Here is a 12813-nt window from a genome sequence, read left to right as displayed (position 1 = left end):
CATACTTATTTGTTTAAATATTGTTATGCCTGCTTTTGTGCTACAATGGAAAAGTTGAGCAGTTTGACAGAGACCAATTGGCTTAAAAATTTAAAAATATTTACTATCTAGCCTTTTATAGAAATAGTTTGACAACTTCTCCTCTAGGCAGGCATATAATCAAGTCTGAGGCCCACCATATTATTTCACTCGTGTGGAATTCAAGGGGGGAAAAAGAACAAACAAGGAAAAAAAGGAGAAAAAAAAACAGGCTCTTAACTATAGAGAACAAACTGATGATTGCCAGAGGGGAGGTGAGTGGAGGGATAGGTAAAATAGATAAGAGGGATTAAGACTACACTTATCTTGATGAGCACTGAGAAATGTATAGAATTGTTGAATCATTATAATGTACACCAGAAACTAATATAACAATGTATGTTAATTAAGCTTGAATTTAAAAAAAATTCATGGAGGAAGAAGAGCATGTTCACCATGCCCAAAAGTGTTGATGAAGTAAAAAGCTTGGCGTTTTCATCTAACCTGTAAGTGATTAGTGAAAAAAAAAAAAAGATGGTCTTGATTTGAGATATATATTAGAGAATGAGAAGATTTTTTATGTTATTTGAAGCCGTGGAAGTTAGAGGAACACTTATAATGAACGACGTGGGTCAAGGATCAAGACTTGATGTATTTCAATACTTAATGATAAGGATGAAAAAGCCCGTCACAAAAGACTGAAGAGTGTGTGCATCAGAGAGCATGGTGTACTTCAGAGAAACGAAGTAAAAAGAATATTTCAAAAATAGGAGGAATTTTTTTTCAATAGGGAAATAGTCAACAATGTAAAAAGCTGACTAAAAAATCAAATTAAATGAAGACTTTAAAATGTCCATTGTTTTTAGCAGCAGTTACAGGTCACTGTATAAGAGAAACTTCAGTTAAACATGGACAGGAAAGACTGAACAATGAATTTGAACATAAAGGAATCTATATCATTCAAGATACTGTCATGAAATATATCACACACTCAAATTAAATAAATTAGAAGAGTCTAATAAATGGAATATTTACAAAGTTGTTGGCAGAGTGGAGGGAAACCGACAAAGGATGTTGATGCATCTGAGGGCTAGCAACAGCAGGGCAACCATTATTACCCTTAGGCCTGAGGGGGCAAAAGGGAAGCAGTTATCTTTCCTGCAGACATTAGCTATAGAAGAGGGATGTCTAATAGGTGTAGTCACCTTCAGTTGAGAAAAGAGCCAACACACTGAGGATGATGGGGGGAGGAGCTGGAGGAGTATATATCTTGACCTCTCTCTACTCTTTCTCTAATATCCTCATAGGGCCTGAAAGTTAATCAATGCAACTTGAAGGCAGAGGGCCAGGAAGGTCATTGACATCATCTGTTAATATCAGCTTTCTTGGGATAGAGCAGAGTAGAAAAGCATAGAGAGTAGATCTGGGGCGACCAGAAGATATCCAGCATGAACCGAGGTATCTTATGAACCAAAGTTTCTGAGAAAGTGAGAAAGGAAGAGATGCAAAGTGGAGGGATTATCCTCTCCTTGGAAAAGAATCCCTCCCTCCTTGGTAATAAGAGGGAATGGGGAAGGCTCATTGTGTTGCCAGTGAGTTTGTAAATATGATGGTAGGAAGCTGATGGAGTTCTGATAGGATGGCTGCTGTTTTCTCTGCAAAGGACAAGCAATGCTATTTAAGAGTAAAGAGGGTAAAGGGTAAGGAGAGCAGAGAAATTGGAGAATAGAGTTGCGAATGTGAATGTGTGAAGAATAATGAAAAGAGCTGGAGGACAAGATGGCCAGAGAAATGAAGTCAACTGACCATACATATTCAAAGCCCAGATTAGGTTAGTGCTAAATAACAAAAATTCAGCTCAGTAAATGTGAAGATCTAATTGGCTTTATTAAATGATTCATGAATGGGGCAGCATCTAGCAAACACAAAGAAGCTCCATTGAGCTGCAGAAAAAGAAAAGTCTTTAAAGGCAAAAAGGGAACAGAAAAAAGGAAATTATTAGCAAAAAATCCATTGTTCTAGGCAAGGTTGCCCTCCTAAGGGGAACGGAAGAGGCCTATCAGTAAATTTCCTAGTGCTGACCATGAAATTCCATGTTGACTGGTTAAAGGTGACATTCCTGGAGGTGGGGGGGTGAAACTGCAGTGAGGTTAGGTATTAGATCTTGGTTTGGTGACAGAACCTTAACGTAAGTGACTCCATTTTGGGCCTGTGGTTTGCTTTTTAACACTAGTCACTTGGAATTTAAAGTGGACATATATCCGATTGCTTGTATGATTTTCTCCAGTTGCTCTTCAGATATAATCTTTTAAAAAATACTTACAAATATTAATTTAGGGGCAGCCCAGGTGGCTCAGTGGTTTGGCGCCACCTTCTGCCCAGGATGTGATCCTGGAGACCTAGGTTCGAGTCCCACATTGGGCTCCCTGCATGGAGCTTGCTTCTCCCCCTGCTTGTGTCTCTGCCTCTCTCTCTCTGTCTCTCATGAATAAATAAATAAAATCTTTAAAAAAACAAATATTAATTTAAATACAACAATCTCACAAGATAGTTATTATTATCCATATTTCACAAGTAAGAACATTAAGGATAAGAAACATTAAATGATCTACCAACGTTTACTCAATTAATCAATGTTATTCTAGGATAATCCAACTTTTTCTCATGATGCTGAAATCATGAGATTTCACCCAAAAGAACACTGATAGGAAGGACTATAAATTATTTTCCTATCAAGGTATACAAGCACGAAAATAGGTGAAACATAATAGTCAAAGGAGGACAGGAAAATAGAAAGCAAGTGTGTGAATAATTGGTCTCGTGCACTAGAGTATGCATAGAAGGAAAGCTGATCAGAAGATAGCACATATTTTTATTTAGTTTGTGTTGCCTGGTCATATAGGATGACCATCTAATTCCCAAACTAAAACGTTTTGAAGAAATAAACATTTGAAGAATTACAATTGCACGCTTTTTTTGAAATATTTATTTCTTGACCAACAAAACTGGACTAATATCATTGGTAAAACTAAAAAATGTTGGGGCACGTAGATGGCACAGTTGTTTGATCATTCAACTCTTGGTTTTACTCAAGGTGTGATCTCAGGGTCATGAGATAGAGCCCTACATTGGGCTCCACGTTCAGCGGGGAGTCTACTTGGGATTCTCTCTCCCTCTCCCTCTCTCCTTCCTGTTCAGGCTCTCACTCTCTAAAATAAATAAATCTTTTTAAAAGAACTAAAAACTGCTATATTTAAAATATTTTTAAATATGAAATTTTTAAAAAGTAACACTGTTTCCATGTAAAAGACTTCTCAAAATGTTGTTTCAAAATTAAAAAATACATAAAAAGAATAATTATTTTTGGTAAATATACATGCACTTTAATCAGTTTATTAATAATATCTATTTGTAATATTAAGCTATTGACTTTTTTTTCAGAAAATGTATTTTTTCAATAGGGCTTAATAACATTGCCTGCAATAGTCTCCAAAATTGTAGTTTATAGCCAATATATTTGAAAATTTTGATAACTTCAACTTATTCTTTTCTGAAGATTTTAGTATTTTTAATTGAGAAAATATTCTCCCTATAAAGGTAAAGGTATCTGATAACTCTAGAACTGCTAATTAGAGAGTATTCTCAATTATAATTCTTTTACTGAAAAATGTATAAATATTTTGAAGGGTACTTTTTGTTTCCATTTAGGGTCCTTCAGCAAATATTTTTACAAGATAAAACTCATTAAGTTCTCTGAATTTATGATTCTTTTGAATGGTTCACCAAATTTTAACACTGCTAAATCAAGGCCATCTCAAGTTTATTCTATTCCAGTACAGATTATAAACTTCTCTAATTTAAAATAAGAGATGCATCAAGTCAAGATGTTACAAAGTGCAGTTGTAGAACACCAAAGTTAAACTTCATACACAGTTTGGGCTCTCAATATACAATTTATTAAATGATAAATTTCAATCTCTTCCCAAATAAAAGCTTTATTTTCATAATTGCAATTTGCTAAAAGCTTCAAAAGCTGAAATTTTTGGTACTTCATTTCTTGAGTACTTTGATTAAAAATTTCCAGATGATTTTGAACAAAACACAAAGAACTTGTTTACAATAACATTCAATACTCTGTAGGACACTTTAGTTCATTAACAACACACTTCTACAAAGACTCAAATATTTTATAAATCTGAGTCATGACAAACAAAAAGAGAATCATATACTGCCATGTTCCACATCAGATTTTTCACAGAAGTTTGTAATTCAATTATCCTAAATGTGTACATGTATATGTAAATACACTTGTAAATGCTGACAGCTATAGCTTCTCTCTCCATCAGTAGAGTATGGCAGTGTAGATATAATGATGATATAATCCACAACCAGTTCCAAGTGTATTTCTGCTTTATAGGTTTCTCCTTTTTTTAAAAGATTTTATTTATTTATTTCAGAGAGATAGAGAACACAAGCAGGGGTGAAAGGAGGGGGAGGGGGAGGGGCAGAGGACAAAGCAGACTCCCCGCTGGGTAGGGAGCCTGATGCAGGACTCTGTCCCAGGACTCTGGGATCATGACCTGAGCCAAAGGCAGACGCTTAACCTACTGAGCCACCCAGGTGCCCCAGGTTTCTTAATTTAGTAAGAATATTGTTTTTGCCAAGATAATTATATTCCACCTAAATTTGTATTTGTATTATCATCACAACAAAATTATTTTATCTTCATTATTGGATTTTTATTTTTTAATTTATTTTTCATTATTGGATTTTTAAACTGAATTTATAAATAAGCATTTTAAAGTGAGATGTTTTACCTTTAACAAAGTTGACTTCCAAAAGCTATACTTTGATTGCATCAATCTGATGAAAAAATTAAGCCATTACTGAAATTAACCAATTTTCTCTTTGAAGCATCTAATGTCATCGATATAAAACAGGCCTCATTTAACTGTGTGCAAAGATCTTCTGTTAATGGAGCCAACCTGTTAACGCTATCACTTTGCTCTTTATACATGCATGGGAAAACATGGAATTGAAAATGAATGAAATTAATTTAGAGGACTTGTCATTTGATCTAATTGAAAAACCGTGCTTCACAGAATGCCATGCAAATTCTCCTTCTGCAGCTAACTTTTGAAATAGATCTTGATGTTCTCTCAGTGGATTGGGGTCTTCTGGTTTTCATATAGTGATATCACTATGACTTCTAGTTGGAAGGTAAATGTTGACAAACCTTTTTGCGCAGGTTATACATTCACCATCTCTCTTTTTTTAAGAGAGAAAAATTCTCTAGTTCTTAACAAAACATACTTTCTTTTTCTCACTGCCACTGAAAATTTATTGCCGTAGAGAGGGTGTATTCACAAAAAATCAAACCAAAAAAAAACAAACAAACAACACAACAACATTACCAAACAAAACAAGTAAATAGCTGCAGATTTACATCTTAACATAATTAATAAAACTACTGCAGTAAGAGTGTTCTATTTTCACTTTATGCTATAGGTTTCCCATATGCATTTCACTTACAGTTAACCATGGTATCTCACATTTCCTCCTGACCCTTTGAACTGGCAACTTAATGCATCTTTTTGTCTAAGAATTATTTTTTAATATTTTATTTATTTATTTGAGAGAGAGAAAGAGTGTGTGGGTGTGTGCGCAAGCGGCCCTCACATGTGCACAGGAGTAGGGGCAGGGGTAGGGGCAGAAGGAGAGGGAGAAGCAGATTCCCTGCTGAGCAGGGACACCCCCTCCCCCACATGGGGCTTGAACTTTATGCATCTCAATTGTGGCATGGGTCACAGCATAATTGGCTGGTACACTGACCAGCACTGGACTTGCATCAAATAGATCACCAAACACCAAGGGTTAGCAATCTCTAACTAATGGAGTCTGAGAGAACTTGGTTCCACCAGCAAGCTGCAAGCTGTACATAAAAAGGAGGTGTTTGTTATATTGCATCTGTAAAGAATTGCCATTTTTTACATTTAAACACATGTTAAAGTGACAACTCTGCACACTACCCACGCATCTCATACACTACTACATGAGACATTTCTTTGCTTTGAAATCTATTTTACCTAATATATTTTTTTTAACTAGGCTCCACACCCAGCATGGAGCACAATGCAGAGTTTGAACCCACTACCCTGAGATTAAGATCTGAGCTGAGATCAACTGTCTGCCACTTAACCGTCTGAGCCACCCAGGGGCCCACTTGACCTGACATTTAATATATCTACTCCTGCTTTATCTTTGTTGTTAATATTTGCATGGCACACTTTCTTCTGTCCTTTTACTTTCAACCCACTTATGTCATTGTATTTAAAGTGAGTTTCTTATACACAACATATAGTTGGGTCGTGGGTTTTTTAATCCACTCTGCCAGTCTGTTTTTAATTGATGTATTTAGACTATTGACATTTAAAGTAATAATTGATATGTTAGGGCTTCTACTTCCAATGTATTTTTTAAGATTTTATTTATTTATTTATTTATTTATTTATTTATTTATATTTATTTATTTATTCATTCATTCATTCATTCATTCATTTGGGAAAGAGAGAGCACAGAGGGAGAGTGATGGGGAGAAGCAGACAACCCACTGAGCAGGGAACCCAATGAGGAACTTGATCCCAGGACCCTGAGATCATCACTTGAGCCAAAAGCAAACACTTAACCAACTGAGCCACCCAAGTGCCTCTACTTCCATTTTATTATCTGCTTCTGATTATTGCCTGTATTTCTCAATCCCAGCCTTCCAGTAGAACACTTGAACATTTTTAAGTTTTTGTCTTGATTTAACTCCAAAGAGAATAAAATACTTCTGAATCTAATAAAACATGTACAGCATTTGTATCCTGAAACTTACAAAATGTTGATGAAAGAAATTAAAGAAGAACTAAATAAAAGGAGTGACATATTGTGTTCATGGATTGGAAGACCCAACATAGTAGAGCACCTGGGTGGCTCAGTCGGTTAAGCATCCGACTCCTGATCTCAGCTCATGTCTTGATCTCAGGGTTGTGAGTTCAAGCCCCGTATTGGGCTCCAACAATGTGGAGTGGAACATACTTTTTTTTAAAAAAAAAGATTCAATATAAGGGCACCTGGGTGGCTCAGTCATTTAAGTGTCTGCTTCAGCTCAGGTCATGATACCAGGGTCGGGAGATCGAGCCCCACATCTAGAACCACTCTAACCCATGCTAAGGCTTACTATATAGGTGTCATAGTCAAGACAAGTACTATGCAGAGGAATAGACACATGGGACAATGGAAAAGAAGAGGGAAACCAGAACTAGACCAACATGAATATGTCCAACTGATCTTTGAAAGATGTTCAAAAGCAATTCGTAACAAAGTGTCTAAATCTACTTTTGATGTTTGTTAACAGCTTCCAGGTATACCTAGCCCTTCTCTTCTTTTGCCATACCTACATATGGGCTGTTGATAAGGAAGTGTGGGCACTTCGTCCCCCTTGGCACCTCCAGGGAAGATCAAAGTATGAAAACCTGCCCACACCTGGGCATTCCCACCCTTACCCCAGCCCCTAATCATAATAAAATCCAAAGCCACTTGTCTTTCTCTTTATTCAAGCCACTCCGGATTGTCTTGTGCACCTGCCCTTCCCTCCCCACAGAAAGCCATATTAAGTGAACTCTTTGCATACTGTCTTCCTATGTGTGTGGTATCATCAGTCTCAACACCACAATTAGCTTTGGGCCTGGGAGGTGATCCCGCTGGCCACAAAACAATTGTTGCCGTGAACAGGATTGGGGAGCATATCCCTACACACTTACCAGGATCGTTCAAAGAAAAATAGTCCTCACGTCAAATGATGGCAACAATGCAGAGAAACTGGATCTCTCATACCCTGCTGGTGGGAACGTAAAATAGTACAGGCACTCTGGAAAAGAGTGTGGTAGTTTCTTTAAAAAACCAAACATGTGCTTACTATACAACCCAGATATTACATTCTTGGGCATTTATCCCAGAGAAATGAAAACTTATGTCCACACAAAGACTTGTACTCAAATAGCCATAGCATAGCATCTTTATTCATAATAGCCCGAAGCTGGAAACAACTTAAAGTTCATGAACTGATTAATGAATAAACAAAATATGGTACATTTAAACTGTGGAATGGTATAAAAGGGAAAAAAACTACTCATACTGGCAGTAATATTAATGGTCCTCAAGGAAATTATGCAGGATGGTGGGGGGGGGCAATTCCAAAAGGTTATATCCTGCATGATTCCATTTCTATAACAGTTTTGAAGTGACAAAATTATAGAGATAGAGGTTAGTGATTGCCAGGGCTTGGGTACAGGGATGAGGCAAGGGTAAAAGTTAATACAACAGATTCTTATGATGGAGTTCTTCTGTATCTTATATTTTTAAGATTTTATTTATTTATTCATGAGAGACACAGAGAGAGCGGCAGAGACATAGGCAGAGGGAGAAGCAGGCTCCCTGCGGGGAGCCTTTACATGACTCCATCCCAGGACCCCAGGATCACAACCTGAGCTGAAAGCAGACACTCAACCAGTGAGCCACCCAGGCGTCCCTCTTCTGTATCTTAATTGTGGTGGTGGTCACAGTATTCTACACATTTGATAAAACTGCACAGAACAACACACACACACACACACACACACACACACACAGAGGACTGTATATAAAACTGATGAAATCTGAATCAGGAAGGTCGATTGTATCAATGTCAGTTTCCGGGTTATAACACTGTAGTATAGTTATGCTAGATGTTACCATCCGAGGTGGTGATAGGATATAAATGATCTCTCTGTATTATTTCTTACAACTGGGCGTGAGTACACAGTCTTTCAAAATAAAACCTTTTTAAAAACAACTCTCCCAATGTCTAGGCTATTAAAAAAAAATTCAAACCCATGTTCCAGTTTGGACAGTAAGTTAAATGTTCACTGTAGAGGGACGCCTGAGTGGCTCAGTGGTTGAGCATCTGCCTTCGGCCCAGGGCTTGATCCTGGGGTCCCGGGATCGAGTCTCACATCGGGCTCCCTGCAGGGAGCCTGCTTCTCCCTCTGCCTGTGTCTCGGCCTCTCTCTCTGTGTCTCTCATGAATAAATAAAATATTTTTTTAAAAAAAGAAATCTTATGGAAATCACTTTCTTTAAGTATCTCAGATCCCAAAGTTGTGCTATTTAGCTGAGAGAAGGTCTTTTCCACACTGCTTCCTATACTCAGAATGAATCACATGGCACTGGCATTGGCAATCAGGATGTAAGCACACCTAATTCACTTGGACAATGTGCCATGTTAGTAGACAGTTACAAGGAGAAAACTATAATTGTTTTGATGACAATAACTGAAGGCAATTGTGCCAAGTTCTAGGATATTACCTTCCCCTTGGTGAAGCATGAATAATCTATCACTTGTAAATTTTAAGAATATGTGCTCCGTGCAACTTACAATTTTCCCTCACACCTGCTGCTCCTCCTCCACTGTTCCCCAAGTCCCTTAATGGTATTTAGCCACTGTCACCTTCTGCTTTCTTCAGCACTGCTCAGTGTGAGCCTGAGAAACCTTCAACCGGTCCTGCTGTGTTCCCAGCTGGAGAGCGATAGGGATCTCTGCCACCAACAAGTGAGTCAGGAATTACTGGTACAACCATCAATCTCACATCCTGAGTGTCTCTTGCTGTAAAACTGAGCTTTCTCAGCACTTTTGGCTTTCATTCAACCCCTTTGGACTGGGCATATTAGACCTCTATCTGCTAGCATAGGGCCAAGTCTCTAGACATGGTGACTTTCTCCTCTTCTTTAGTGATTTTCTCACCCTCACACAAACATCACCTCTCTCTCTCTCTCTCTCTCTCACACACACACACACACCACACACACCCCTTAGGCATAGCAAGGGTCTTATACTGCTCTTTTTATCTCCCTCTTCTTTGAACCAGGATTTCACACAAAAACTGCTCTTGGTACCTGTTAATTAAATTTATTGATAAAAAGCCATTCCAAACAACATCTAGTGGAACAGAGAATGGAGTAAATTGCTCTTCCAAATTTGATTCTGCTTAAAAACCCGGAGGACCCATTGGGATGAGAAAAGAAAGAAGCTCATTCATTAGAAAGCATTAAATTTATAACAAGGATACAAGCAAAACATAAGCACCACCACTCACATAAAACCACAAGATGATAATTCATGGGGCCATAGTGGTTAAATAAAATGGACCCCAGAGTTCAAACTGCTGGAATAGATTATTTTCCAAAGTGGATAAATTGGATTCTTCCCTCCCATATTTGTTTTTCATGTGGAAAAAGCAACCTTGAGTCAGAAAGTTTGAACAAAGAAAGTGACCTCCTTACTCCACTCCTCCCCCCCAAAATAGATATTAATCTGAAGCTGACTAAAGCAGGAAGCTGTAGAAAGCAACAGATGTCACGATGACTATTCCATTCAGCTCACTGCCCAGTTGGAAGTTTACGCAGTTCAAATGTCCAGGTTTCCAAAGGGCCAGGAAAAGACAGGCTCTGAAAGGTGAAGTCTCCTTGTCTTCCTTGAAAGTGGGCAACTCATAGGGCAGGCAGAACCTGACCAATATCTCCTCAATCTAGAAAATTCCTACCATAGATTTTAGCTCTGCTACTGAAATATGAAATTCTGCCTCAATTCACAACCCTATAACTTATCGAAAACCAACTGCTTGGCAAAGTAGACAAGGCTTCCATTGGAATCCAAATTTATATTGCTCAACCTCCAGCCAAAGGGCTCCTGGAGAGCCTATGAATGGGCCTTAGGGGATTTCTTAACATTATAAGCCAAAATTTGAGTTCATGTGCATTTTTCTGAGAAGAGGTTCAAAAATTCCAGCAGATTCTCTCTCAAAGGAGACTTTGACCCCAGAAAAGGTCAAGACCATTAGACTAGCTCTAAAGAGACTCCATGACTCCTCTGTTATCATAATTTCAAGAGGGAAATGAGCCCTGAACTTGGATTTAAACCTAAGCAAGACCTAAATTCACAGCTCCAGCTCCAGAGGGAATTTACATGCCGTCTATACATCTAGATCCATGATGGTGACTTCTCGGGACTCCATTATTCTTTGTTTGAAGGATACAAAGTGAAATAGCCATTTGCAAGACCTCACTTGTACCAAGGAGGTTCCCAGCACCCACCACCACCACCACCACTGTGATCTTCCATTTCTCTGAACTCTCTGACTCCGGTGCCATTGGGCGAAATGGAGTGAGTGAATAAAGGAAAAATGAAGGGGTTGCCTGTGGCAGTTCAGAGAACATAATAAAGCTGAAAGAAAAATCTGGCTGAGGAGAAAAGTATGGAGAGAGGGGGAACAAAATGAAGAAGGAAATAAAGGAAGAAGCTTGGAGAAGAGAAAAAGTATGGACTGTAGGACAGAAACTGACATGAGGAATGAAAAGTACAAAGCTCTACTAAGTGTAATTAACAAGTATGACTGTCACCAAACAACAGTCTGTGCGATAGATAATATGATGGACTCCAGGTCTCTTGGTAATAACTAGGTTGAACAAGCTTCCATAGCTGACCAGAGAAAGTATGACACACAACCTTTTGTGTGGCCCCTGCCCACTTATAGAAGAGAAAGGGGAAGGAGTGAGGGGGATGCTGGGAGGGGCTCTGTCATCCAGCTGAAAACTGCCCCACTGGCAGTTCTGTGGACCCTTTTGAGGCCATTGGCTAGAACACAAGAATCTCGTGAGAAATCAGTCAAAGATAGTGTACTGCCTCAGCTGCTGTCCAGGAATCCCTCCACTCTTATCTGCTCACCTGGGTCATGTGGGAGCAGCCCATGTCCTACACCTCCTCCACCAACACAGGAGGGGCAACTGTATCACGGTCCTATGACGTGGGGAGAATAGGTGCAGCCAGGACAGGAAACAGCCTTGCAAACATGTGCAATAATTCCTGTCTGCCCATGTCTTAGCACCAATAAGCCCATGGCTGCGTGGGCCAATGTGGGTTAATGGGGAGGGGGGCATTTTCCTGTCATTCTAGGGCTCACCTGCTTTCATATGCATCATATGTCTACAGTGTGAATAGCACCCCCGTACACATGATGCCTCATTCAGTACGCAGCCTGAATGCCCATAAATGGATGTTTTGACAGTAACCATTAGTAGGTACTGGACCGGTAGGCACAGACACCAGGCGCTATAGCACAAGATCCATAATCCTCAACAGCCTGCAACAGCTAAGAAACTGGACTGGGTGGTTCAGTCAGTGAAGTGTCCGACTCTTGATTTCGGCTCAGGTCGTGATCTCAGGGTCGAGAGATCCAGCCCTGAGTTGGGCTGCACACTGGGTGTAGAGGCTGCTTAAGATTCTCTCCCTCTCCCTCTCCCTCTGCCCCTCCTCTCAAAAGACACATAGCTAAGAAGGGATTGGGGTAGGATTCAATCCTAAACAGGGAAGATGCCAAGGGTCTAGCTCCTTTTTTCCCCCTCTACCCTGTGCTGCCCTCCTCTCTAGGGGAGACCACCCTATGGAGAGGAGCATCTCATTCACTCTACTATTGCAGAAGTCTCCCGGTTGAGGCTCCTTCTATGTGTGCTTTAAAATGAGAGCTTACTAGGGCTCAAAGAAGATTATCAAACTCCCAAGTTGTGTTTCTCCACCTTTTGAGATGGGCTTAAGAGGAGGGAAATGTAGCCTTTGTTCGTGGAATATACAAATAAGCTTATTTGTACGAATAAAATGATCTATCCTGCTGATTTAACCTTTACCCCTGAAGCTGAAAGAGCCCAAGTCTGTGAATCACTA

At 39.2% G+C, this 12813-nt stretch overlaps 1 pseudogene; it reads right to left on the bottom strand.

The window, feature by feature from the left end:
- LOC100684054 overlaps positions 1 to 11246 on the bottom strand; it is a 60287-nt pseudogene extending 49041 nt beyond the window's left edge.
- Positions 11247 to 12813: the final 1567 nt, after the last annotated feature.

The sequence above is a fragment of the Canis lupus genome, chromosome X (genome assembly GCF_011100685.1).
Source record: "Canis lupus familiaris isolate Mischka breed German Shepherd chromosome X, alternate assembly UU_Cfam_GSD_1.0, whole genome shotgun sequence".
In the NCBI taxonomy this organism is placed as follows: domain Eukaryota; kingdom Metazoa; phylum Chordata; class Mammalia; order Carnivora; family Canidae; genus Canis; species Canis lupus.
The sequence above is the reverse complement of the archived record's forward strand: the minus strand, read 5'-3'. Positions and strand labels throughout refer to the sequence as shown.